The 25,258-nt window shown below is 44.8% G+C and overlaps 1 protein-coding gene across 20 annotated transcripts in view; it reads right to left on the minus strand.

Annotated features, from left to right (window-relative positions):
* TSPAN11 (tetraspanin 11) overlaps window positions 1-25,258 on the minus strand; it is a 271,525-nt gene that overhangs the window by 209,138 nt on the left and 37,129 nt on the right. For 4 of the 20 annotated variants that reach the window (XR_012896381.1, XM_075900473.1, XM_075900462.1 and 1 more), the window contains exon 1: window positions 8,369-8,585. The exons of 1 other annotated variant lie outside the window; for it this stretch is intronic. The gene's annotated coding sequence lies outside the window, so the exon portion shown is untranslated. Of the gene's footprint in view, window positions 1-1,687; window positions 2,048-8,368; window positions 8,607-25,258 lie in introns of those variants that run through there. 15 more of the 20 variants (XM_075900511.1, XM_075900531.1, XM_075900524.1 and 12 more) reach the window with 11 other exon arrangements.

Here is a 25,258-nt window from a genome sequence, read left to right on the forward strand (position 1 = left end):
AGGTACAAATACCTATATGTCCACATACACTACATATAAATATATGCACCATATCCACATATATTACTTATCTGGCAGTGCTCCAAGGTTCAATCATGAAACTACATTCCTCAACCAAAGTCCTGAGCCTAATATCCCCAGGCCCACCATACAGGACTTAACACAACTGACAAAGTCTGCTATCAGTCAAACAAGGGAGTGTGCAAACTAAGGGACAGATGGGGCATAAATATGTAAATAGCAAAGAAAAATAGCTATATAACAGTGTTTAGCTCACTGGGTCACCTTCAGTCCATACATTATGTTCTTCCTGGACAATGGGTAAACATTCTCCTCATATAAAAAAAAAAAAAAGTTGGGGAATGTAGGAGAAAGAAAGAGCCTGAAGCATGGGCCTGGTGCTTCAACCAAAGTTAGAGTTATACTATGAGTAACGGACAGGCCATGTCAAAAGCAGATGTTTGCCTGCAAGCCAGTGTCTCTGCACTAGAATTGCTAGCACTGAAAAAAAACAACAAAAAACAAACAAAAAAAACCACACTACGTAAATATATTTCATCAGTACAAGGACACCCAGCTGAGTATATGATAAAATAGTTTGAAACATCAACAGTGTAAGCATAACAATGGGTAGTGAATAGGAATGCTTTGGAGGAAAGTACAAGGGGAGGTACCAAACGTGTCATCAGTGCACAAGAGGATAAGTACAGTGGATATCATAGATTGTTCATTTCTGTCTATAAATATTGGGGTACCTCGACTTAATTCTTTGGCTGGCCTAGGGAGCAATAGTGAAATTCGTATTATTGACTGAGCCGTGTCCATTGTCTCGGGTACAAACATGTAGGGGCTCAGAGATCATCTGGCTACTGACAACTATTAATGTACTTCGTTCAACAATAAACCTAACTTAGGTACCTTCATATCTTATCTGAGTCTGTGGTCTTTGAGAGCTCTCGTGAAATCTACCAACACAGAGCTGGCATGATATACTGAGGGAAGCATACAAAAATACATGCAGCCAAACATTTATAATCACTGATGCAGCAGGAGACCTGTCAGGACGCTACACTAGTGAATCCCGAATTTACTGTATCGCTGTCCTGAACTACTATAGGGTAAACTGAGGCACAAAGTAGTTAAGTGGCTTGACCAATATCAAACATCAAGTGGCAGAGGGAGAGAAAGCACCCATGAGTTCTAAATCCCACACATTTGCTTTCGAGGAGACTACATTCCTTCACCCGCTGGGCAAAACAGGTAGTATGGCAAAAGTCAAATCCAATTTTTATTAAGAGACTCCAATGCAAACTATTTAAGAAGAGCTTGACTTTTAAATGGTGTTTGTTTATTCAGTATCTTTCCACTGATTGAAAAGAAAAGCTATCTTTCCCTAGACACATTTTAATTTTTCATGTAGTAAACAAGTATTCCTATAGAGCAAAAACCAACATGGTTTCCCTTTGTTTATACCCTTCTGCTTGCCATAAGTTTAAGCAGAGCCTGCTGAGTACACTTGATTATCCAAACCCTTGTTCTGACTGACTGATAGGACTTTCCTGGCAATGTTATTGTTGTACCTCCTCAGACCTGCCAAGGAATACACTTGGACAAAGGGTGGGCTGGAGCACTATGGCTTTTGGGGTTGTTTACTAGTACAGATCCTTAAGAGAAAGAGGATACTCACACTCATACTCCATTCATGCTGGCAGTTTGGAGGCACTCTGCAAGTGCGGTGTAGATTGCTTTTGATTTTGCTGGTGGCTGGAGTGCTGGCCAGGCATCAGCTTCCCAGAGACTCGACCATGATGTTTCTTGGGAGATCTCTTCAGATCTTCAGGAGGCTTTACTTCTCTGGGCTGATCCCAGGTTTCTGCTTTGATGTTACATCTTGTCAGAGAGAGATCTTCTGGCTGCTTCTCAGTTAATTTATCTGCTTGCAGGGTCTTTGTTTGCCTTAGAAGGTCACGGATCCTAAACTGTCTTTTGCTTGAGCATTCCTCATTCATACTTCACATTCACTCCACAGGTTACATACATATTCATAAGTCTAAATAAAATTCAGCTTCATGGCCTTGAGTAACAAGAAACTGCATTGTACTAAAGAGAACATACCAAAGACATGATAAAAAGCTTAACAAATTGTAACTAAGAGAGCTAAGGTCAGTACAAAGGGAAAAGCAGAGAATGTCCAGTCAGCTAGGCACTAGCAGAATGGAGGTCGTATCTCACTGGTTAGTTACAGCCATGCACCGACACCCAATGGTGATAATGGAGGCTTCACCACAAAAAAAATAAAAAATAAAAAATAAAAAAAAAGGGTATTTTATATATTTTAAAGGAAATAGGTTGGAGACCTTTCTTGTAGATTTCTCATAATATCATTTAGCCCATTTCAACCATTTTCTTTTTTATTCAAATACTATCCCCCTGACATTCAAGAAATTGCACCAAGAGCCTTAATGCTGGTACAATCACTGTGTTTATACAGTGTGAAGCAGAAATGGGCCCTGACCAGGTTAAGATCTCTAGGTGCTATTGCAATATGGATGTTAAAAATAATAGGGCTTGGAGCAAACTGAAAAGGGCCAGAAAAGGCATCTGCACAAATAAGTTGTCAATATGCTTTAAAAAAAAAAAGGGGGGGGGGGGGAATCCTACAAAAAGCTCCCGTTGTACCATGTTGTGGCAGAGATGTGTTGGGTTTGAGGGCCTGGGGAAATAGATTTCTTTCCTTATTTAAAGATGAAGAGTGATAGCCTGACTCCACTGATGTCAATGGAGTCCAAGTTTCAACCAAACAGTCTTAAAAGCAGAAAGAAGAAGGGAGGCAACACCACCTGGAAAACAACCCAAAACAGCCATCTATCAAGGCACTTTGCTGGAAATAGTTACCACCACTGAACAGGATGGTGTACATAAAGAGCGAGAGCAAGGGAAATCCAGGTAGCAAAGTCCACTGGGATATCTTTTTTTAAAAAACCTTGTCCCAGTCCCAACAGACACCACCACTTGAAACACAACCCCAACTTTTTTCCATTATTTTCAATGGGAAAATTGACCCTGCATAACACATTTTCACTTAACACAATCATTTTCTGAAACATATCTATAGCGTTAAATGAGGAATTACTGTATCTGATATTAAGTTAATTCAAAGGCAAAATATTGTTTCTTCAGAAACAGCATTAAGTCCCCTTTAGCAGGAAATATCTAGTAATCTCCAGAAATGGGGCAATTCCACTGGAAGCTGGGAAATTACTCAACTTTCCCTTCTTTTTGAAGGTGAATTAATAGAAAGAGGCTCTTGCAAGTCCCCCTTTTCCCCAGCCTCTTCAGCACATCATCAGAGGGCTAGACTTAAGTGAACAGAGATAGAGAGGGAGGAAAAAACAGTTTTAAACTGTCACTCATTCTTCACACAATCCTCCCCCTAGATTTCTCCTTTTCAATCAAGAAACTCAATCCAGAGCCTTAATATGGCTCTGAGTTCAGCTTTCTAGGTCTACACTTAAGCAGCCAAGCAGATTGTCTGGTGGGGTGGCCTGGGCTGGAAAGCTTCAGCTTCTCTTTTTGAAGTGCTGTTGCAGAAGTGCTAGCAATTGGGACTTCAAACAAAAACTATTAGTTCCCACATAGCTTGACTGTAGCACTAAATGGAATTAAGTGGAGAGTTCTACAGGGTAACCTTACAGTTTGCTGAACTGCAGACTGCATCAAGTCTCATTCCAAGTTTAATTTCTTGTTTACCCTCAGAGAACAGTATAAAGAAAACAGAACACCACGGCTTTTGCTTTTCATAACTCCATAAATCAAAGTATCCAGCTGGAAAACCAATGACGACAAAGTTAAAATTTTACTCACAGACCCACGAAGCTGAACATTAGCATACAAGAGTTGGTTATTCTTAAATGTCACCTGTCAAAAACTTTACAGTACACACAATTGCACATCAAAATAGATATCCACTTCCCATTTTTGCACAGGCCAGATGAATACACCTTTTCAGAAATGTAGCCCCAAAATGAAGTGTCTGTGGGCTAGAGAAAATAATTTTTTTAAAGCACATTTAATAAATGCATGTTGTACTGTACCTTCAACTTCCTTCCTACCGCTTCAGAGGTTCCGTACAATAACTGAGATATATGCATCTTAAACTATAACACACCGAGATCATGGCTTACCCCAGAAGGGTGAACATTTGCCCCCAAGATGAGGAGCCATAGTTCAGTGACTCGTAAGGCCCCCATTCAGCCAAACTACCTATGCATGTGCTCAACTTTAAGCAGGTTACTTGCCCCCGAAGAATTCAATGGGTCTATTCACATGCATAAAATGAAGCAACAGTTTAAGTAATTTCCCAAGTCAGAAAGTAGGAGCTAAAGCAGTGGTCACCAACCAGTAGATCAGGATCTACTGGTAGATCTTGGAGCCTCTGAGAGGTGATCCTGACTGATTTGGCCAAGAGGCTATCAAGTGCCTGCACTTCACCTGTCTCTCCCCCTACTGCTGCACCTCTCCCACCCTTTGCCTTGGAGCTGCCTACCCCCACCCCTGGGCAGGGGAGGGAGAAGAGGGGTGCTGATGTCAAGGTGCCCCCTCTCACTCTGTATCCTATCTCCTCAGAGCAGGACTTGAGATGGAGTTTGCTGGTTGCTTTTGAGAGTGGTGCAGGGTCAGGGCAGGGGTGAGCCTGCCTCAGTCCCACCGCACCACCAACCAGGAGCAGCCTGAGGTAAGCAGTGCCCAGTCGGAGCCCACATCCTGAAGCCCTACCCCAAGCATGAACCTCCTCCTGAATCCCAAGCCCCTGCCCTAGCCCTGAGTACCCCTGCCTCCAAACCCCCTCCCAGAGCCTGCACCTAGAACCCCCTCCAACACCCCAACTGCCTGCCCCAAGCTCAGTTCTGAGCCCCCTCACACTCCAAATCCCTTAATCCAAGACCAGAGCCTGCACCCTAACCAGCTGCCCCTGCCTGGGAAAGAGAGGGAGGACCGAGTGAGCAGGGCGGGGCCTCAGACAAAGGGCACAAAGGAGGTGGGGCAAGAGTATTTGGGTCTGAGGTAGATCTTGGATTGCACTTAAATTCAAATAACGATCTCATGCTTAAAAAGGTTGGAGACAACTGAGCAAAAGTGATATAGAGGGGTCCATGAAGCTTAGCTGCACTGGGACAGTATTTCACCTTACAGAGGGGCAGGCAATATTTAAAATGGTTTTGATAAATCACTCAGTTTTCTCTTCTGGCTGCCCAGGCACACAGCTCTAATTTTAACCCAGGGAGCCTCAGAAACAGTATTTACTGTTCTCAAAAAAAGATTCATATACAGCAAGTCATATGGCCTACAATCTTGTTAACACTCGGTTACTGTATTTTAAATCATTCTAGTTTCACAGACAGCAGGCTGGGAAAGGAATTTAAAGAGGCAACAGAGAGCATAGGAAGCAGGCAGACCATCACCTTGCCATCCATTGCTTGCAAGCCACTCTGGAGTACTATACACAGGTTCCTCTATTGTAGTGGACACGCTGTGCTTATCCCTCATCCCTTGTTATTTCTGTTCCTGTTGATTCAAATTCTCCCCCACTAAGACACATTTGATAGTTGCATTGCCATAAGAACTAAAAAATACTTTGTTTTTAATAGTGTTCTGCCACTGACATCCAACTAATTGCTTTGGCCAGGAAAACAAGTGTCAACTTGACATCAAATACACATGTAGTTCTGAGGCTGTAGAGCTGAGAATGCCAGAAACATTTTTAAGTGCCACCAACAAGCTTAATTTATTGGAAACCAGTAAAGGGGGTGGGGGGGGGGAGAATAGCTGGCAGAAGACCAATCTTCTTTTATTATAAAATTACCCTATTTTCTTAATTCAAAGAGGGATCATCAACTTGAAAGTCACATTTCACTCTGAACGCTGTCTACCTCTAGATCCAAGCAACACCTAATATAGCTCTAACTGAAAAAGGTAGCAAAAATCATTTTAAAAGGTAGCAAAAATCATTTTAAATCCACCCCATTTCTGATTTGCTCACATTTTTGACAATACATGGAGTGCTGTCAAACAGTCACTGTTCGCTTGAAGGGCCAGTTATTAGTACCTAAGCAGTCAACTTTCTCTGCAGGCATGCAGGGACTGGCCTAACTAAATATATTTGCAGGATCAGTACCTTAAGTCAGTTTCCTTCCTTGCTAAAAATAAACATCAAACAAGGGATCAGAAAAACTTTCACAGTGGATATTTTTTTAAAAATTGAATAACAGCTGGTTCTTTAAAATAAACTTAAGTTATTTTAAAACTTTTTTTAAAGAAAATCTGTTTATAAAAATGTGTTGACAGCATCCCTTTAAAAATAAATTTCAGATAAAGCAGTCACCAATATTAAAGAGAAGTATTTACTTCCCTCTCAATGTGCCCTACAATCTAGTCTAATGTATATTTTATACTGCTATCATCATGGTACCCTATGAGCATATGTGTGTAGGAGGAGAGGAGAAACATCCCTTCCCCTCCAGAAAATCCTAAAGGCATAGTGCTAATGGAATTGCTATGGATTCACATCAGGATAAATGAGAGTCTAGCCCTTAAAAAGGGTATGGGCCTGTGACTCCACTGAAGTTACAGTCACATCAGGGCAAATGAGAGTTAGACTGAATACTTTTATTTGCTTCAGAGGGATAGCCAAGTTAGTCTGTAACAGGAAATACTTAAAAAACAACAGTCTGGTAGCACTTTAAAGACTAAGAAAACATGTAAATGGCATCATGAGCTTTGGTGGGTACAACCCACTTCTTTAGATGACCAGAGTGTTGGAAATCCAGATCCAAGGAAAAATAGGGGGGGGGGGGGGGGAATTGAAGGGGAGGAAGAAAAAAGTGAGTAGATAAGCTTCAGAGGGATAGCAGAATGAGTCCGTAACAGGGAAAAAAACTTTTAAGCAACAGTCTAGCGGCATCTTAAAGACTGAGTAGTTATAAGGGGCTGATAAGAACCATTAGTTAGCACTTTATTTGGACATGAGAAGCTAACTTCTAGCATATCCTTTAATTTCTAACAGACGCGCTCGTGCTCTAAGATTTAAAATCCTTCTATTAAGACATCAACAAAAGTCAGTTTTTAAATGGGATTTTGATGTCAGCCACTAGGAAATGTGTTGCTAATATGCCAGGATATTGACATCCTTTAGCTTTTCAAAGTCAGTCCGATTTAAGGATTCCTTCTAGACTTTTATAAGGAAATATACACCTAAACAAGCATAAGCAGGTTACCAGTACTGTATGGAAACAGAAGCTGTATCCTCAAAGGAACATTAGACAGCTAACTGGGGATCTCGCTTTCTAGCGATATACATGAGAACTGCCAACTAACATCTCAGAATAGTGATAGAAATGTAGCCGTGTTAGTCTGGGGTAGTTGAAGCAAAATGCAGGACAATGTAGCACTTTAAAGACTAACAAGATGGTTTATTAGATGATGAGCTTTCGTGGGCCAGACCCACTTCCTCAGATCAATAGATCTTCCACTATTTGATCTGAGGAAGTGGGTCTGGCCCACGAAAGCTCATCATCTAATAAACCATCTTGTTAGTCTTTAAAGTGCTACATTGTCCTGCATTTTGCTTCAACTAACATCTCACTTACAGTTGGCAGACGGCACACTATTCAAAGTAGGAAGAAATAAAATCGAAGAGGGCGAAGTGTTGCAAGGCTGAAGCACACCTCTGAAGGGAAAGCAGAAGAAAGGTGGAAAACACTTCTCGTGCTACAAGGCTGGTCCCTGAGTGTAGCAGCACATCACTGGGGAGCTGAGGAGAAGCTCTGTACTGCTTGCGAGACAGGCTGGAGCTAGGGAGCAGAGCTGGGGGCGGAGGGTAGGAGGGGGAGACGTGGGAAGAGCCAGTATGTCGCAGCACTGGTCTAAAGGAGCAGAACGAGGGGACACAGCTGGGGAGAGCAGGGGAACCCCTGTAATGGCGCAGGGGGCTCATTCAAGGCTGCAGAGTTCAGCTCTAGGTCGGGGGTGGGGGCAGGCCGAGGGGGAAGCCAAGATGCCACTGGCGCGCCGCAGCCCCCGTGCAGCCCATGGAGCGAGAGGGAAAGGGGGAGAGCGGCGCCCCGCTGGAGCGGAGCAGGGGGTGGGTCAGTGAGGCAGGAGCGGGCCCGCGCAGCAGCCCATTGCGCTCGCTGCTGGCGCTGCCCTGCCTGGGGTGCATGGCCCCCGTCAGTCTCTCCGCAGACACCCCCGCTGCGAGGAGCGCTGAGAAACTTCCTTCGCTCCTGGGGCGCTGCTCGGTAAGATGGCCGCAGAGCCGCCTCGGGGCTAGCCCGGCAGCCCCTCCGCCCCGCTGCACGCCCCCACTTACCCCGGCGCGGGCTCCTGCGCCCACCGCCACTCCCGCACCAGGCGCAGGGCGCTGACACCCCCGGGCGAGGAGCCGACGGATCCGGGAGCCCCTAGCAGCAGCCCCGGGCTCCCCCTTCCCCTCCCCTCCGCGGCCACGTGTATGCAGCCTGGGCAGGAGCGTCTTAAAGAGGCAAAGCGCCTCAGAGCTGGGACGCCCCCTCTACTTTTCCGGGTAGCGCCTGGGCTCAAGGCGGCGAGATGCAGGAGGCAGCGCAACGCTGAGGCGAGGAGGGAAGCAGCGAGGTGTGGGGCCGAGGCCCTAGTGCTCTTCTATAGCAGCGTGAGTGAGAGAGAAATCAGGCCCACCTGCCTCCAGTTCCTCTCGGGAAAAGGGCTTGTGGCATCCAGAAGCAAGATCCCTTATGGGGTATTTTCAGGCCAGGTCTAAACTAGACCCAAAAAGTCAGCTAGGCAGGCAACTCCAAGATACATAAATAATAATCAACATAGCTGGAGTTGAGGTACCTTAAGCTGAGCTTGGTGTCATCTCCACAGCGGGAGGTCAATGGGAGCAAATGCCCCTATGGCCTTCTCTTGTTCCTTGTGAATCGAGGAGTACTGGCACCAACGTGGGGTGCCATCAGCATTTGATTCAGCGGGTCCTTACTAGAGCCGCTAGATTGAATGCCAGAAGATTGATCTCTAGCGCGGTAAGTATAGAGGTAGCCTCCATATACCAGTGAAGGAGTGAAATGTTACATCAAGTTTCAAAGACTCACTATTATGAAGAGCTGAAAACAGAAACTGTGGAAATGGCAGAGGTGCTTACTGGTTGGTGGCGATTGGGCACCTGGCATAGTGTATGCTGAAGAAAATTGTAGGTTCAGAAGTTACAACAGGAAAAGAACAATTACTTAGAAAAGCTAGAGGTCTTCAAATCACCAGGGCCTTATCAGATGCATCCTAGAATACTCAAGGAATTGACTGAGGTGATAAGTGAGCCATTGGCTATCTGAAAACAAAAATAAGGACAGCCCAGGAAACTACAGACCAGTTAGCTTAACTTCTGTGCCAGGAAAGACTTCTGCCCTACTCCTTCATCAATGCTCCAACCCTTCTCATTCCATTCCTCCATCACTATCACTTGCTCTTCCCAACCTTCACTCACTTTCACCTGGCTGGAGCAGAGGGCTGGGGGGCGAAAGGGGAGCGAGGGCTTCTGCTGGGAATGAAGATTCAGTGGTGGGGCTGGGGAGGAGGGCTTGGAGTACAGCAGGCAGCTTCAGTCTGGGACTCAGTGGGTATGTCTAGACTACATGGCTCCGTTGACGGAGCCATGTAGATGAGTTTACTAGACAGGAAAATAAAGCGACTATTTAAATAATTGCTGCTTCATTTACATAAAAATGGCCACCACGCTGTGCCGATCAGCTGTTTGGCGACACAGCGGGGCAGTTTGGATGCTCCGCGGTCGACAAGGGAAGCCTTTGTCGACCGCTCCAGTAAACCTCATTTCACAAGGCATAACGGAGCAGTCAACAAAGGCTTCCGTTGTCGACCGCGGAGCATCCAGAGTGCCCCGCTGTGTCGCCAAACAGCTGATTGGCACAGCGCGGCAGCCATTTTAATGTAAATGAAGCGGCGATTATTTAAATTGCCACTTAGAATCATAGAACCATAGAGCTGGAAGAGACCTCAGAAGGTCATCAAGTCCAGCCCCCTGCTCTAGGCAGGATCAATCCCAACTAAATCAACCCGGCCAGGGCTTTGTCAAGCCGAGACTTAAACACCTCTAGGGATGGAGACTCCACTACTTCCCTACGTAACCCATTCCAGTGCTTCACCACCCTCCTAGTGAAATAGTTTTTCCTAATATCCAACCTGGACCTCTCCCACCACAACTTGAGACCATTGCTCCTTGTTCTGCCATCTGTCACTACTGAGAACAGCCTCTCTCCATCCTCTTTGGAACCTCCCTTCAGGAAGTTGAAGGCTGCTATCAAATCCCCCCTCACTCTTCGCTTCTGCAGACTAAACAGACCCAACTCCCTCCGTCTCTCCTCATAGGTCATATGCTCCAGCCCCCTAATCATTTTGGTTGCCCTCCGCTGGACCCTCTCCAATGCGTCCACATCCTTTTTGTAGTGGGGGGCCCAGAACTGGACACAATACTCCAGATGTGGCCTCACCAGAACCGAATAAAGGGGAATAACAACATCTCTGGATCTGCTGGCAATGCTCCTTTTAATGCAACCTAATATGCCATTAGGCTTCTTGACTACAAGGGCACACTGTTGACTCATATCTAGCTTCTCATCCACTGTAAACCCAAGGTCCTTTTCTGCAGAACTACTTCTTAACTGGTTGGTCCCCAGCCTGTAACAATGCTTGGGATTCTTCCGTCCCAAGTGCAGGACTCTGCACTTGTCCTTGTTGAGCTTCATCAGATTTCTTGTGGCCCAATCCTCCAATTTGTCTAAGTCACTCTGGACCCTATATCTGCCCTCAAGCATATCTACCTCTCCCCCTAGCTTAGTATCATCCACAAACTTGCTGAGGGTGCAATCCATCCCCTCATCCAGGTAATTAATAAAGATGTTGAACAAAACCGGTCCTAGAACAGAACCTTGGGGCACTCCGTTAGAAACCGACCGCCATCCTGACATTGAGCCGTTGATCACTACCCGCTGGACCTGGCCTTCTAGCCATCCTTCTATCCATCTTACCGTCCATTTATCCAATCCACGTTCCCTTAACTTGCTGGCAAGAATATTGTGGGAGACCGTATCAAAATCCTTGCTGAAGTCAAGGTATATCACATCCACTGACTTACCCATGTCCACAGAGCCAGTTACCTCATCATAGAAGCTAATCAGATTGGTCAGGCACGACTTTCCCTTTTTGAATCCATGCTGACTATTCCTAATCACTTTCCTCTCTTCCAGGTGCCTCAAAATGGATTTCTTAAGGATCCCTTCCATGATTTTTCCAGGGACCGAGGTAAGACTGATCGGCCTATAGTTCCCTGGATCATCCTTCTTCCCTTTTTTGAAGATGGGCACTACATTTGCCATTTTCCAATCATCCGGGATTTCTCCCAACCTCCACGACTTTTCAAGGATAATGGCCAAAGGCTCCTTGATGACATTTGCCAACTCCCTCAGTTCCCTCGGATGCATTAAGTCCAGACCCATGGAATGCCCCCTCTCAGTTTGAATCACCACTTCATTTTCCTATGTCTAGTAAACTCATCTACATGACTCCATCGACGGAGCCATGTAATCTAGACATACCCAGTGTTTCAGAGTTCAGGAAGGGATGCTGGCTCCACCTGGGAGTATAGGCTCTGGTGTGGGGCCAGGAATGAGGTGTTTGGGATGCAGGAGAGTAATCCAGGCTCGGGCACAGAGGTTGTGGGGGTGGGATCCCAGCAATGCTTACTGTGGCTCCCAGGTGCATGGCGGGTGGCCAGCAACGCTCCACCTGCTGCCCTCATGCTCAGAGATGCTGCTCCTGAAGCTCCCATTGGTCGCTGTTCCTGGCCAATGAAAGCAGTGGGATCAGTGCCTGTGGGCGTGAGGGCAGCATATGGAGCCTTCCCACCCTGGTCATCCCTGAAGCCAGGGCAGGAAGTAGCCTGCCTTATCCGTGAACTCCTGCTGTGCCACTGACTGGACTTTTAATGATCCAGGCTGCAGCGCCACCAGGATCCGTTTTTCACCACACATTCCAGCAGAAAACCAGATACCTGGCAACCCTCAGAAGATTGCTAAGATGCACCACCTCCCCCTCACTTCAAGATGGACACTGCACATCCCTTTACTCAGTACACATTGCAAGAACAAAGAATTCTCCCCCCACCCCAAACAAAACACACAAGATAAGATTGTGCCCAATGACTCTGCTTGCCTTCTTGACACCGATTATAAGAGAATCTTTTTGTTTTAAATAGGAAAACGCATGAATACAATTCCCATTTCCTCTCCTCCACAAGACATGTTCCTAGGCTTACAGTTCCTTACAGGCTAATGGGAATATTGAATTCCCATCCTTGATTCACCTCACCCAGTATCAGATGCTTCAGAGGAAGATGCGAGAAACTCCAGAGTAACAATTATGGAATAACTTGCCCACAGGGGAACTTTTTCCTCACCTACATCAGTTAGATACGTCTACACTATAGAGAAGATCGAAGCTGCCTCTGTCGATCTTCCAGAGTTTGAATTACGGGTCTAGTGAAGATACGTTGATTCAAACTGAGAGGTGGCGTTCCAGTAGATGCCAGTAGTCCTGCTTCCACTAGGAGAAAGGGAATTCAAAGGGAGAGTGTTCTCCCTTCATCTTCTTGCACTGTGAACAGCGCCAAAAGTTGAGTTCAAGTATTTAACATAGCTGAAGGCAATTAACATAGCTGAAGTTGCATATCTTAATTTGATCTTATCCCGTGGTGTAGACATCCCCTTAGTGAGTGGATTTGGCTTTGATTCATATGGGTTTTATCTCTTTTTTTTTTAACCCTATCCAATGTGAGTGTTCTAATAATCAGTAGAGGATGGAGAATTTTTCCAAAATTGAGCAATCAAACTGCTTATAAATTAGATGGTTTATTTTAGGGGTTTTCTTTGAAGGTGTTCTTCACAGTTATCAACTTCTAATGCCTTTCTGCAAGCTACTAAATGGAACCTGGAAGATAATTTTGATTAAGTTTACAGGATTCATTTAGCAAAACAGTAGGGCACAGGAGTGAATTTCTGAACTTGATGCTCAAATTTAGAATCATTATTAAATGTTGCACTAGGAACATTAGGTTGCCAGGTTGGGCTAGGATAACCTTCCTTAGTTTTCCTGGAGGCTCTACTGAGGCTTAAGAAATTTGTCAGAGTTCTGGTGAAACTTACTAGATTTGCCAGCCCATTGACATTACATGCACACGAGGTAGTACCATAGTAGTACTACTCATCGTGAGTCAGGGTTGCAGCCTCAGAGGATGACAAAATGAGAAAGAAGTCAAGTCTTCATAAGAGGTCATAGTATATATGTGTGTTGACACTGTGCACACTGAGCTTGGGGAAGAAAATGGTTGCTGAACCCTACACTCAGGAGTTCACTTGTACTGTGTCATTCTTATTTATTTTTGTAGCACTATCCTATGCCTGCATTCTGGGCAGGAATGTCTATTTGTGAGAACACAGCAGAATAAGTTTTAAGCTTTTGCTGCCCATTGTCTGTTGAGGGGGACAGAGGGACACACACACACACACACACCAGTCCCCTTTGAATATCTTTTTCTGGCCTTTGCTTGTCTCCAATGCACCCCTCTACAGCAGGACAAGGACTAAGGTAGGGTCACTGAAGCAATGCTAAATGGGTGGGAAAGCTCCCTTACACAGGATATTCTGGGGGATCATTTACAACCTTTTTATCCCACTGGTGCATGATAAAGGGGCTACTCCACAAGACAGAATCAGGCCCAGGGAGAGCTGTGTAGAAATATAAGATGCCGTACATAGAAAATAAAAGACATCACACTTTCATAGCAGTTCCATGCCATGCCTCCCCTGCATCCCAGCCTGGGTCAGCTGAGGAGTGAAAGCTGTATTCTCTGAGAGGTTGCCTGCTAGATCCCCTCCCTGCCCTCATTTTTTGAGGAATATAGGATCTGTTGAAAAAGGCTTTATTTTCAACAGATCCGCGTCTAGACTGCCATTTTTTCGAAAAAACTCCATTTCGAAAAAAAGCGGCAGCCATGTTTATGCTAATGAGGCATGGAATATTTAAATCCCAGCTTCATTAGCAATTTCGACATGCTTGATTTGCATCCCTCTGTTTACAGAGGGATGCAGTCTAGACGTAGCCCATGAGTGCTCTACTGTTGGTGACTACACAGCGGTACCCAAACAAGTGATAGGTGGGTTTCGGCTAGGTGCCACACGTGGATGAGAGAATCACATTGGCTACTATGGCACTTATGTCAGTCTGTGTAGGGATTGCATAATGCCTCATGAATGTGTGGTTAGAGGACCAGGTAACCGCATGGCATATTTCTTGGAGCAGGACTCATTTTAGAAAAGCTGTTGATGTCACCACTGCCCAAGTAGAGTGTGCCATGGGGAGTATAAGGAGAGGTCTGTCCTGGAATGAATAATATTGGATGATGCAAGATGTTACCAGTTTGGAGAAATGCTGGGAGGAGAGTGGCATCCCGGAACACTGAGCTGCAAAATGAACAGCATCTGTGATTTATGGAAGGGTCATGTCCGGTCTACATAGAATGAAAGTGCTCTTCTGACATCCAGCATATGTAGTATAGCCTCCTCTCGGGAGGCATGAGGCTTTGGGCAGAAGGTGGGGAGGACTATAGGTTATTTATGTGGAAGCCTCTGTATTGGAAGTGATCTGAAGGAACCATGAAATGGAGAAAATGCCTGTTCCCTGGGTGTATAGTTATGCAAAAATACGCATCTTGGCGTGTCCTTCGTACAATGTGTGGGCTCTTGCTGGAGAGGAATGTTGAAAAGAAAACACACTGCTGCGGTCATTTTGGTCCACCTTTGGTAGTCACTGCAGTGAGACAGAACAGGTGATCGTGGTGGAAGAGGAGCGTCCAAAAGGGATAGAGGAGAGCGAAAGCAATGTTGCAATGAAGAATCATAGGGGTTCTGGGTCTCAGTTCTGGATCTGGCACCTGCTTCACCTAGACAGCGAATACAGGAGCTGTCGCCATCTGAAGCGGGCATAGGTTCACGGGATTTCTCACAATTTTTGAATCCCAAGAAGCACAGCATTTTGTTATTCAACATTGTCTCCATGCTTTTATGTTGTTCTTGTTCTCTCTTTTTTTTTCTAAGTAAAGGCCTGATGGGCTCGCCGCTCATGGCGTGCTGCCCCTGAGGGACTGTGCGGTAACTATTTACAACTGCTAATTAACTGTGTACAATAAATTTTTTTTAGTGACTCTTACTAACTATTAGAATGAAAAACAGAACAGTATTTAACTACAGTATAACTCAATCTCTAGATACAGAGAAGGAGAGAGGTTGGAGCTCCGTCTCCAGCCAAGGGTGGCAACGAAGGACTTGAGGGGAGCCTGGCGGCACACGTGTGAACTCCAAAAGGCGTGAACAGCACATGTCCCTCCCGCGCCGATACTGCTCATAAAAGTCTCCAATCTGCAGCACCGGGATGAGCCTGAGACCAACAGTAGAGCCCCCTCAGGATCATCACTTGAAAAAGAAGCACCAGTTGCAGCCATAGGAAGTATCTACCCTCCTGGTGCACTCCCCAGAGTGCTTCCAGGGGCTCGAAGTCTGAGGCAGGCTCTGTTCTGTATGGATGCACTATTTTAGACCAATTTTGATGCTTCCCCTTAGTGAGGACATGCAGGTTCGAATTTGTTAAATCGGGAGTGCATATGTCAAATTTAGTAAATTCAAAATAATTTTCTAGTGTAAACACGGCCTAATAGAGAGTCCATTGCCTTCTTGCACTGTGGTGCAGTTAGAGTCATATAAGAGACAACTCCTGGCTGTCTGGGTTTTATTGTTCCCCTGGCTAGCCCAGTTAAGTTACTGGCAGGGCTGGCTGGGACTGGGTCCCACAGCAGATCAAGAACTGCAGCAGGTAATCCTGCTCCTTACTGCTCCTGTGCTCTGCATCCCTGTCCCTTTCGGGCTTAAGAGGAGAATTTAAAGGTTTGTTACAGAAATGCAGCTTCCTTATCGCTGTGTATACTGTGGGCCACATTCTCCTCTCATTTAACTGAGCTTTACGCCACTGTAATTCAACTGACCTCAAAGGAGTTATTCCAATTTTACACCCAGGTAAAAGAATCATCTGGCCTAAATATCTAAGCCCCATATTGTAAATAGAAACACAGCATAAACTAGGACACAGGAAAGGAAGCTATCTTTCAGGCAGAGTTTCTTTACCACTCATAAAACTTGCTATGGCATTAGTTTGAAGATTTTACATATGTCATGACAATATTTTATTCTAAACAGTAACTAGACAACACCCGACTTGTGTGGGATGGAGGTAAATGTGGATCTGAAACAAGTGAAATACCTGGTGATGATATAATCGGTGTGATGCATGCGTCACTTCCATATGGCTGAGCTTTTGTAAGATAGGCGGGGAGGGGGAATTCTGCTTTTTCACACACTAAGATTCTCCTCATATTTTGAATTATAGCCCCTGAGGAGTCTTGGAAGTTAAGGTGCATTTTAACAGCCTCCCCCCCCCCTTTTTTTTTGAACCGAAGAAGATTCTTAAAACTCAGATTCTTCAATCACTCTTAACAGTTTTAAAACACAAACAGCCAGAGTATGCAGGTGAATAAGAGGGCGGAAGGTACAAGGATCCATGCCCGGACCAGGCACAGAGATAATCCCTGTTCTTTCCTGAGTGCAGGGATTGCTCCCTGCTGGCACTCCAGGAGAGTCTTTGCTTCAATCTTCATGGCTGAGGATGTTAGGGAGATTCCCAAACCTGACCCACCCTTTGTAGGTGACAAATCTGAGGACTTGTCACAGATTGAAGTGTCATTAGAGGAGGTTTTGGAACAAATAGAAAAACTTAACAGTAACAAGTCACTGGGACCAGATGGCATTCCCCCAAGAGTTCTGAAAGAACTCAAACGTGAAATTGTGGAACTATTAACTCTGGTTTGTAACCTGTCCTTTATATCAGCGTCTGTACACAGTGACTGGAAGATAGCTAATGTAATGCCAATATTTAAAAAGGGCCCTAGAGGTGATCCCAGCAGTTACAGACAGGTAAGTCTAATGTCAGTACCGGGCAAATTAGTTGAAACAATAGTAAAGAATAAAATTGTCAGACACATAGAAGAACATAATTTGTTGGGCAAAAGTCAACATGGTTTCTGTAAAGAGAAATCCTGTCTTACTAATCTATTAGAGTTCTTTGAAGGGGTCAACAAACATATGGACAAAGGGGATCCAGTGGCTATAGTAGACTTAGATTTTCAGAAAGCCTTTGACAAGGTCCCTAACCAAAGGCTTTTAAATAAAGGAAGTTGTCATGAGATAAGAGGGAAGAGCCTTACATGGACTGAGAACTGGTTAAAAGACAGAAAACAAAGGGTAGGAATAAATGGTACATTTTCAGAATGGAGAGGGGTAACTAGTGGTGTCCCCCAAGGGTCAGTCCTAGGACCAATCCTATTCAACTTATTCATAAATGTTCTGGAGAAAGGGGTAAACAGTGAGGTGGCAAAGTTTGCAGACAATACTAAACTGCTCAAGATAGTTAAGACCAAAGCAGACTGTGAAGAACTTCAAAAAGATCTCACCAAACTAAGTGACTGGGCAACAAAATGGTAAATGAAATTTAATGTGGATAAATATAAGGTGTAATACACATTGGAAAAAATAACCCCAACTATACATATAGTACGATGGGGGCTAATTTAGCTACAACTAATCAGGAAAGAGATCTTGGAATCATCATGGATAGTTTTCTGAAGACGTCCATGCAGTGTGCAGCAGCAGTCAAAAAAGCAAACGATGTTAGGAATAATTTAAAAAGGGATAGAGAATGAGACAGAGAATATATTATTGCTCTTATATAAATACATGCATACAGATGTGGTCTCCTCATCTCAAAAAAGATATACTGGCATTAAGAAAAGGTTCAGAGAAGGGCAACTAAAATGATAAGGGGTTTAGAACAGGTCCCATATGAGGAGAGATTAAAGAGACTGGGATTTTTCAGCTTGGAAAAGAAGAGACTAAGGGGGGATATGATAGAGGTATATAAAATCATGAGTGGTGTGGAGAAAGTGACTAAGGAAAAGTTATTTACTTGTTCCCATAATATAAAAACTAGGGACCACCAAATGAAACTAATGGGCAGCAGGTTTAAAACAAATAAAAGGAAGTTCTTCTTCACATAGCACATAGTCAAACTGTAGAACTCCTTGCCTGAGGAGGTTGTGAAGGCTAGGACTATAACAGGGTTTAAAAGAGAACAGATAAATTCATGGAGGTTAAGTCCATAAATGGCTATTAGCCAGTATGGCTAAGGAATGGTGTCCCTAGCCTCTGTTCATCCGAGGGTGGAGATGGATGGCAGGAGAGAGATTGCTTGATCATTACCTGTTCGATTCACTCCCTCTGGGACACCTGGCATCGGCCACTGGTGGCAGACAGGGTACTAGACTGGATGGACCTTTGGTCTGACCCAGTGTGGCCATTCTTATGTTCTAGGGGATAAAGAGGTGCAGTTTATTTTTCCCACAGCCATGCAGTGGTAATAGAAAGTAGGAGTAGAGAGGAAAGGAAGAGTGAGAGAAAGAAGATGAAAAGTTGAGAAGGAAAACAATAAAACAAAATTCTCCAGACTTTCTTGAGGGAAGAAGGGAATATGCTATGGGAAGAGTTTCTGTTAGGTGCTTAGATAGTATGGTGGTGCACATAACAGAAATGCCATTAGATAGAAATGGGAGTGTGGGGGACAGACAGGCTCCCCCTGTACACCCTTACTGATTGTATTCTGTCTGCCACAGATGTAGGCACATACTGCGTCTTCCTAAGGGACAGCGCTGTGGGAAGCTAAGCTGCAGGCAGTAAGCTGCTCCCTGGGGCACAATTCCTCTTCTAACTCCCTTTTGGATATTGCAGAGCCACACTGCTCCCAGTGTGGGCCTGTGCCTAATATAGGCACAATCTGGCTCTAAGTACAAAGCTCCCTTATTATTACTGTGGATGTTGTCTCTGTGATCACATACATTTTAAAAATAATCAAGTGTGGGAATAAATTCTGCTTTCCTGTTCAAAACCATGCTCTGCCCTGGCATTGACGTCAGCCTGTCAACTCAACTTGACTGCCCACCTGAACCATAGAAGGGGAAGGAACCATTTATTCAGCCGGAGAAAGGGATTCGAGCATGCTCTCCGCCTCAGTGCCAGATCCTCCTGCCAGAGCCATCTGTTTGAGAGACATCACAAGTTGTTCCATTCTGCTCCAGTTTTACAAATGAAAGTGACGGGAATATACTCCTTTTTTTTTTTTTTTGGGATGAAGCAGGGTATTTTATTGGTGTTTCTGTTGTGCTAGATGTCGAGCATTTTAACTTTAGTAAAAGCTAATTTTGTAAAAGAGAGATTCCTAGAGGTTCAGGAATCTGATTAGGATTCTACTCTGTCACTGGAAAAATGAAACAAGGGTTTCAGTGCTTCCCTCATTGCTAAAGAACTGAACCAAAGCCCATAGTTAAATTGTGATTGCTTTTGTCATGTGAGCAATCTTGCAGAAGTCAGCCGTCTGAATTCTCCTTCTGCATACACTTCAGTGGAGTTGTTCTTGAATTAGACAAGTGTCTATACAAGAGTCTATGAGAGGTGGTTCAGTCCCAATGTGACCATTGGCTTGAGTAAAATGGATGAGATTTGGGCTTGGTTCCGTCCTCTTTCCATCACTCCAGCAGTGCAATGGAGACTTAAAGCTGCCTTCATCAAGCAGCTGAGGATTTTCTCAGGGTGGGATTTTCCCAGCATGCTAATTGGGCTGATATCAAAGCAAAGGACTTTGGGATGCCTTTGAGTCCCCACATCTTATCTTTCTGGGCTGATTTTGAGTCAAAGGCCTTTCAAGGGATCAGCACTCTGATGCTCACTCTGTCAAGACTGTTTGCAAGGCACGGACTTCTGTGAACTCACTGTCTCAGCAGGTCTGAAATAAGCGCATAAGCCTTTGTAAGGAAACTGGCTCAGTAAACGGAGGAAGGGAAGAAGACAAATTAGTTATTGTCTTAAGAAAGAAGAAGGAGGAGAGGTGCACAAGGAAAGCACAGCCTGTCATAAGAGAGAGGAGAAAACTAACGGCAAGACTACACTACAAGGACAAATCAATCTAAGGTATGCAATTTGAGTTACATCAATAGTGTAACTCATATTGACATAGCTTAGATCTACTTACTATGGAGTCCACACTGCAGGGGTCAACAGAAAAAATTCTCTTGTTGACACCCCTTACTCATCTCGTTCTGCTGGAGTACCGGATTTGACCGGAGAGTGATTAGCAGTTGATTTAGTGGGTCTTTACTAGACTCACTAAATTGACCACTGGTGGATCAGTCGCTGCAGTATTGATCCACCCCACAGTGGAAAGAAGTCCTAGGACAGAAAATACTCTTTTTAAGGAATGTCTCTAAGAGTATGTCTACACTACCCCCCTAGTTCGAACTAGGGGGGGTAATGTAGTCATACGGAGTTGCAAGTGAAGCCCGGGATTTGAATATCCTGGGCTTCATTTGCATAAAGCCGGCCGGCGCCATTTTTAAATGCTGGCTAGTTCGGACCCCGTGCCGCGCGGCTACATGCGGCACGGACTAGCTAGTTCGGATTAGGCTTCCTAATCCAAACTAGCTGTACACCTCGTTCCACCTCGTTCCAGGCGTACAGCTAGTTTGGATAGGAAGCCTAATCCGAACTAGCTAGTCTGTGCCGCGTGTAGCCACGCGGCACGGGGTCCAAACTAGCCGGCATTTAAAAATGGCGCCAGCCGGCTTTATGCAAATGAAGCCTGGGATATTCAAATCCCGGGCTTCATTTGCAACTCCGTATGACTACATTACCCCCCCTAGTTCGAACTAGGGGGGTAGTGTAGACATACCCTCAGTTTCTCTTTGAAACCAAGATGTTGCAGATGCAAGTATTGAAATGAATTCTGCACATACTAATCACCTGGGCAAGGGAAATAATTGTGTATAACATTTCACATAAGGGGCCAATATGTAGTTTCAGTTACTGCACATATGACATGGTTTTTATGGGTGTTGTAGCAGTCTATTTCATAAAATATGTCCTTCTGTAATTATTAATAACTAGCCAATTAGCCCGTCATAAGACGGGATTTTCAGGTCTCTCCTCCACATCGGTCTTCTCTCCTGAGTCTCCGGTCTCTCGCTCCATCTCTCTCTCTCCTCCTCCTACTGCCTCCCCCGCTCTCTCTCTCAGCTCTCCTCCGCCTCCTGCCTCTCTCTTTCTTTTCTCCTCCCACTCCTGCCTCTCACTCGGGGGACCACAGAGCCCAAACAGCTGTTTGGGCCCCACACTCCCCTTCCTGCATGGGTTGCGTGGAGCCCAAATGGTCGCTTGCACCACTTGCTCCCACGCGGCGGCCTGGCTGAGGGGCGCAGAAGTCAGCCAAGCGCCACGGCGGGAGGCGAAGGGAGGCAGGGCGGTGACATTCACAGCCAGGGGCCGGGGCCTGGAGCTGCTGTCACACCGCACATCACCGCCCCTGCCCCCCCTTCCCCTCTCTCCGTGGCACTCGGCTGACTTCTGCACTGTTCAGCTGGGCCGTTTGGGCCCCGAATTCTCCATGCAGCACGGGCCACCCAGAGGGAACAGCCAGCATTTCGGCGTTACAGACTCTCAGACACTGGGCTACTATAGATATGATAATAATACTGAATTCATCAATTGTATTTTGCATCTAAAGACCTCAGAGAGCTTTACATGGTTGGGAATCAGTATCCCCATTGTACAGGTGAGGCAGCAGAGGCACAGAGCGATTTGCCCAAAGGCCTAGCAAGTCAGCAGAACTGCCAGGATTAGAGCATAGGTGTTGTTTTCCACTCCTCTAACCTGTAAAGTTTCCTCTAGATGTAGAATATTTAGAATCAATCAGAACTGCCATTCAAAGTGAATTTTATTTGCGGTTGTGAAAAGGAACCTAATCTAAAAAGAAGAAAAGCAACATAAAGCAGCCAGAAAGAAAACAGCCAAAGAGTTATCTATTTATAAAATATTATTGCACTCAATAAGCACTACAATAAGGTGCAACTGCACAACCTCCTTCCCCTTACCCAAGAGTTGCAAGATGTTTACAATGAAATGTTTAAAACGTGTCAGTGCTTACTTTTAAGAAAATAAAAGGCTAAACAGTGAGAATTCTGCAATCACTAGCCATGAAACAAAGGTTTCTAACTCCCAAGGACCTACATTTATAGCTCCAAGAGATTAAATATTACCTGTTTCAGTTGACATCAGTTCAGGAAGGTGCAGGAACATATGGTGACAAAAGACTATGTATGACCTATGACTGTTGACTGCCTTAAAATGAAGTGATAAAACCTTAAAATCAAAATAGAATTTCACTGGGTCATTGTAAAGACTGTAAAATAGAAGTGATATGTTCAAGCAGATGAATGCTGGCACTAAGTATAAGACTAAAAAACACTAGAGAGAGAGCAAATAGCTCTAGATTTCAAATCATGTTAAGCATGGCTAGCACTCACTTCAGTGCAAATGAAACTTTTCTCTTTCTGGTACAGTTTGCTTCCATCCATATGTTCCTTCCATTTCCCTTGTAATTGATTGGTGAGATACCTATTTATAACTCACCTGTTAGGACAGGTTGTCTAACATTAAAGCACTGGTTTCCAACCATTAGTACATGTGCTAATACTGATACAGCCTTTGTGACTTAAAATCCCATCTACCCTGCATTTTGAGAAGAGTGTTGACCTCAGAGAAGTTATCATCATAGGGGCACTTTTGTTTTCAGCCTCTGTTCAGAGCCACTCAAAGAAGAGTGGGCATAGAGATGCCTCTCTAAAGTCATGATGGAGACACATTAATGTCAAGATAGAGGCTTCATGTGGCAGTGTGGACGCGCTCTTGTGCAAGACCTTTTGTGCAAGAACTCTTGCACAAAACAGTTCTTGCGCAAAAAGTCTTCAGTGTAGACATAGCCATAAAGTAGAGCACTGAGCTGTCATGCCATTGGAGGCTGGTGTGGTTGAGTAGGAAACTTCAGCACTCTGAACTAAATGAAGCTTTTCCAGCACTGGGCAATTGATTTGCATTCATAGATATAATGAACTGCAATAATCCAGGGGAAAGAAGCATTTATCTCTGCTGCAAAGTCTATAGTAGCTTCACGTATGGAGGCTTTCAGGGATGTGTCTTGTGGCCATGCAGCTCGCTCAGTAGCACTGCCCGTTTTGGGGTTGCTTTGGCCAGCATCAGATTCCAGTGGAAGGAAAGAGTACAGGTACCTTGCTCTACCAACACTCCGTCTTGCACTGGACTTTCTGCTATTGAGGTCTGCACAAGAGACTCTAGTCATAAAATTATGCTCCTATACAGCACTCATCACTATAATCTCTGAGAACCACTTAAAAGCCCTTAGAGGAAAGGAGGTACAGATGGGGAATTGAGATACAGAGCTGTCAGCAATTTCTCCAAGATCACATGTGAAGCCTCGCACTAAGGCAGGTGGTGAGTGCAGGGTCATTCTAGTCTCAGGCTGTCTCCTATTCACTAGTTGGTCCTTTCTATCCAGTGAAGAGAAATAAATGGCACAAATACAAGGTGGGGGAAAAGCTGTAATGAAATCTCTGAATTTGGAAAAGATCTAGCAGTAAACAGATCTTTGATTAAATGTGAGCTTCCAGGTATGACAGTATTGGGAAAGAAACAAATGCTATTCCTGGCTTCACAGAGTAGTGCAAGGAAGCAATGGTTTTGTGTTGTGGAAAAAGAAACGTTTAGGCTGAACAGTATGGATACATCTACACAGCACCGTTATTTTGGAATAACTGACATTATTCTGAAATAACATAGTCCATGTCTACACTACAAGCAGTTATTTTGACCTAATGTCAAAGTAATGTTGCGGTGGAGGACTTCCTACTCCGACTCTTGTAATCCTCATTTTACGAGGAATAAAGGAAGTCAGAGGAAGAGTGCTCTACCTCAGACTTCCTGCAATGTAGGCAGTGCCAAAAGCCCAAAGAAGCTATTTTGACTTAAGCTATGCAATTGATGAGGCTGAAGTTGTGTAGCTTAATTCGACTTTAGCTCTGCTGTGTAGACTTGCCCTATGAAATAGTTCTTGACAGTAATAGAGGACAGACAGCAGAGCCAACACTAAGGGTATGTCTAGACTTCATCCCTCTGTTGGCAGAGGGATGCAGATTAGGCAGGTCGACATTGCAAATGAGGCAGGGATTTAAATATCCCGTGCCTAATTTGCATAAAAATGGCTGCCGCGTTCTGCCGACTCAGCATTTTGTTGGCAGGTTTACAGGATCTGTCGAAAAATCCTTTTTTTCCTCAACAGATCCCCCTCTAGACTGCGGCTTTTTGCCGACAAAGTGCTGAGTTGGCAGAACGTGGCGGCCATTTTTCTGCAAATTAGGTATGGGATTTTTAAATCCCTGTCCCATTTGCAATGTAGACCTGCCTAATCTGCATTCCTCTGCCAACAGGGGGATGCAGTCTAGACATACTCTGAGGGAAGAGGTGGTAGGATTTTGGAGATTTGAGAATCCATTTGATGAGACATTATGGGAATGACAGAGTGAACTGTCTTGCAAAATGCAGGGTTTCGCAGTGATTGATGAAAGCAGGAGCCGTTGGGGGTCCTGCTGTCTACGCTCACTTCATCACAAGGAACAGCAGTGCTTAATGGCTGTTATAATTGAGCTGAAGGAAAAGGGCTGGGTCAAGGAGAAAGCGGGACACTGGAGAAACAGCATAAGACAGGAAGTGCAGTAAAGTAGGGAAAGAGATGTGAGGAGAGGCGGATACATGCATGAAAGAAAATATCATGTAAAGGAGCTGCCGCAGGTAGCGAGTCTGTGAAGGAGGACTGCAATTTGCACAACTTCTAAAATAAAGGCAGGGGCTGTGATGGGAGTGAGGTGTACAACCCCGGATCATACCATGTCTACATGGTTTTCATTAAGGGGAGGGACCGAGTTAGATGGAAAGTTCATGTCATGCATGGACTCTGCAATAGCTTCATCATGTAGAACAGCTGTGGGGTCTGAGATCTCCTGATCCTGTGATGTTCACAGATTTATCGGGATATCAGGTTGAGCTATGAACCTTTATGAGGCTATGTCTACACTCCTGAAATAGCTATTCCACGTCTT

The sequence above is a fragment of the Pelodiscus sinensis genome, chromosome 1 (assembly GCF_049634645.1).
Source record: "Pelodiscus sinensis isolate JC-2024 chromosome 1, ASM4963464v1, whole genome shotgun sequence".
In the NCBI taxonomy this organism is placed as follows: Eukaryota; Metazoa; Chordata; order Testudines; family Trionychidae; genus Pelodiscus; species Pelodiscus sinensis.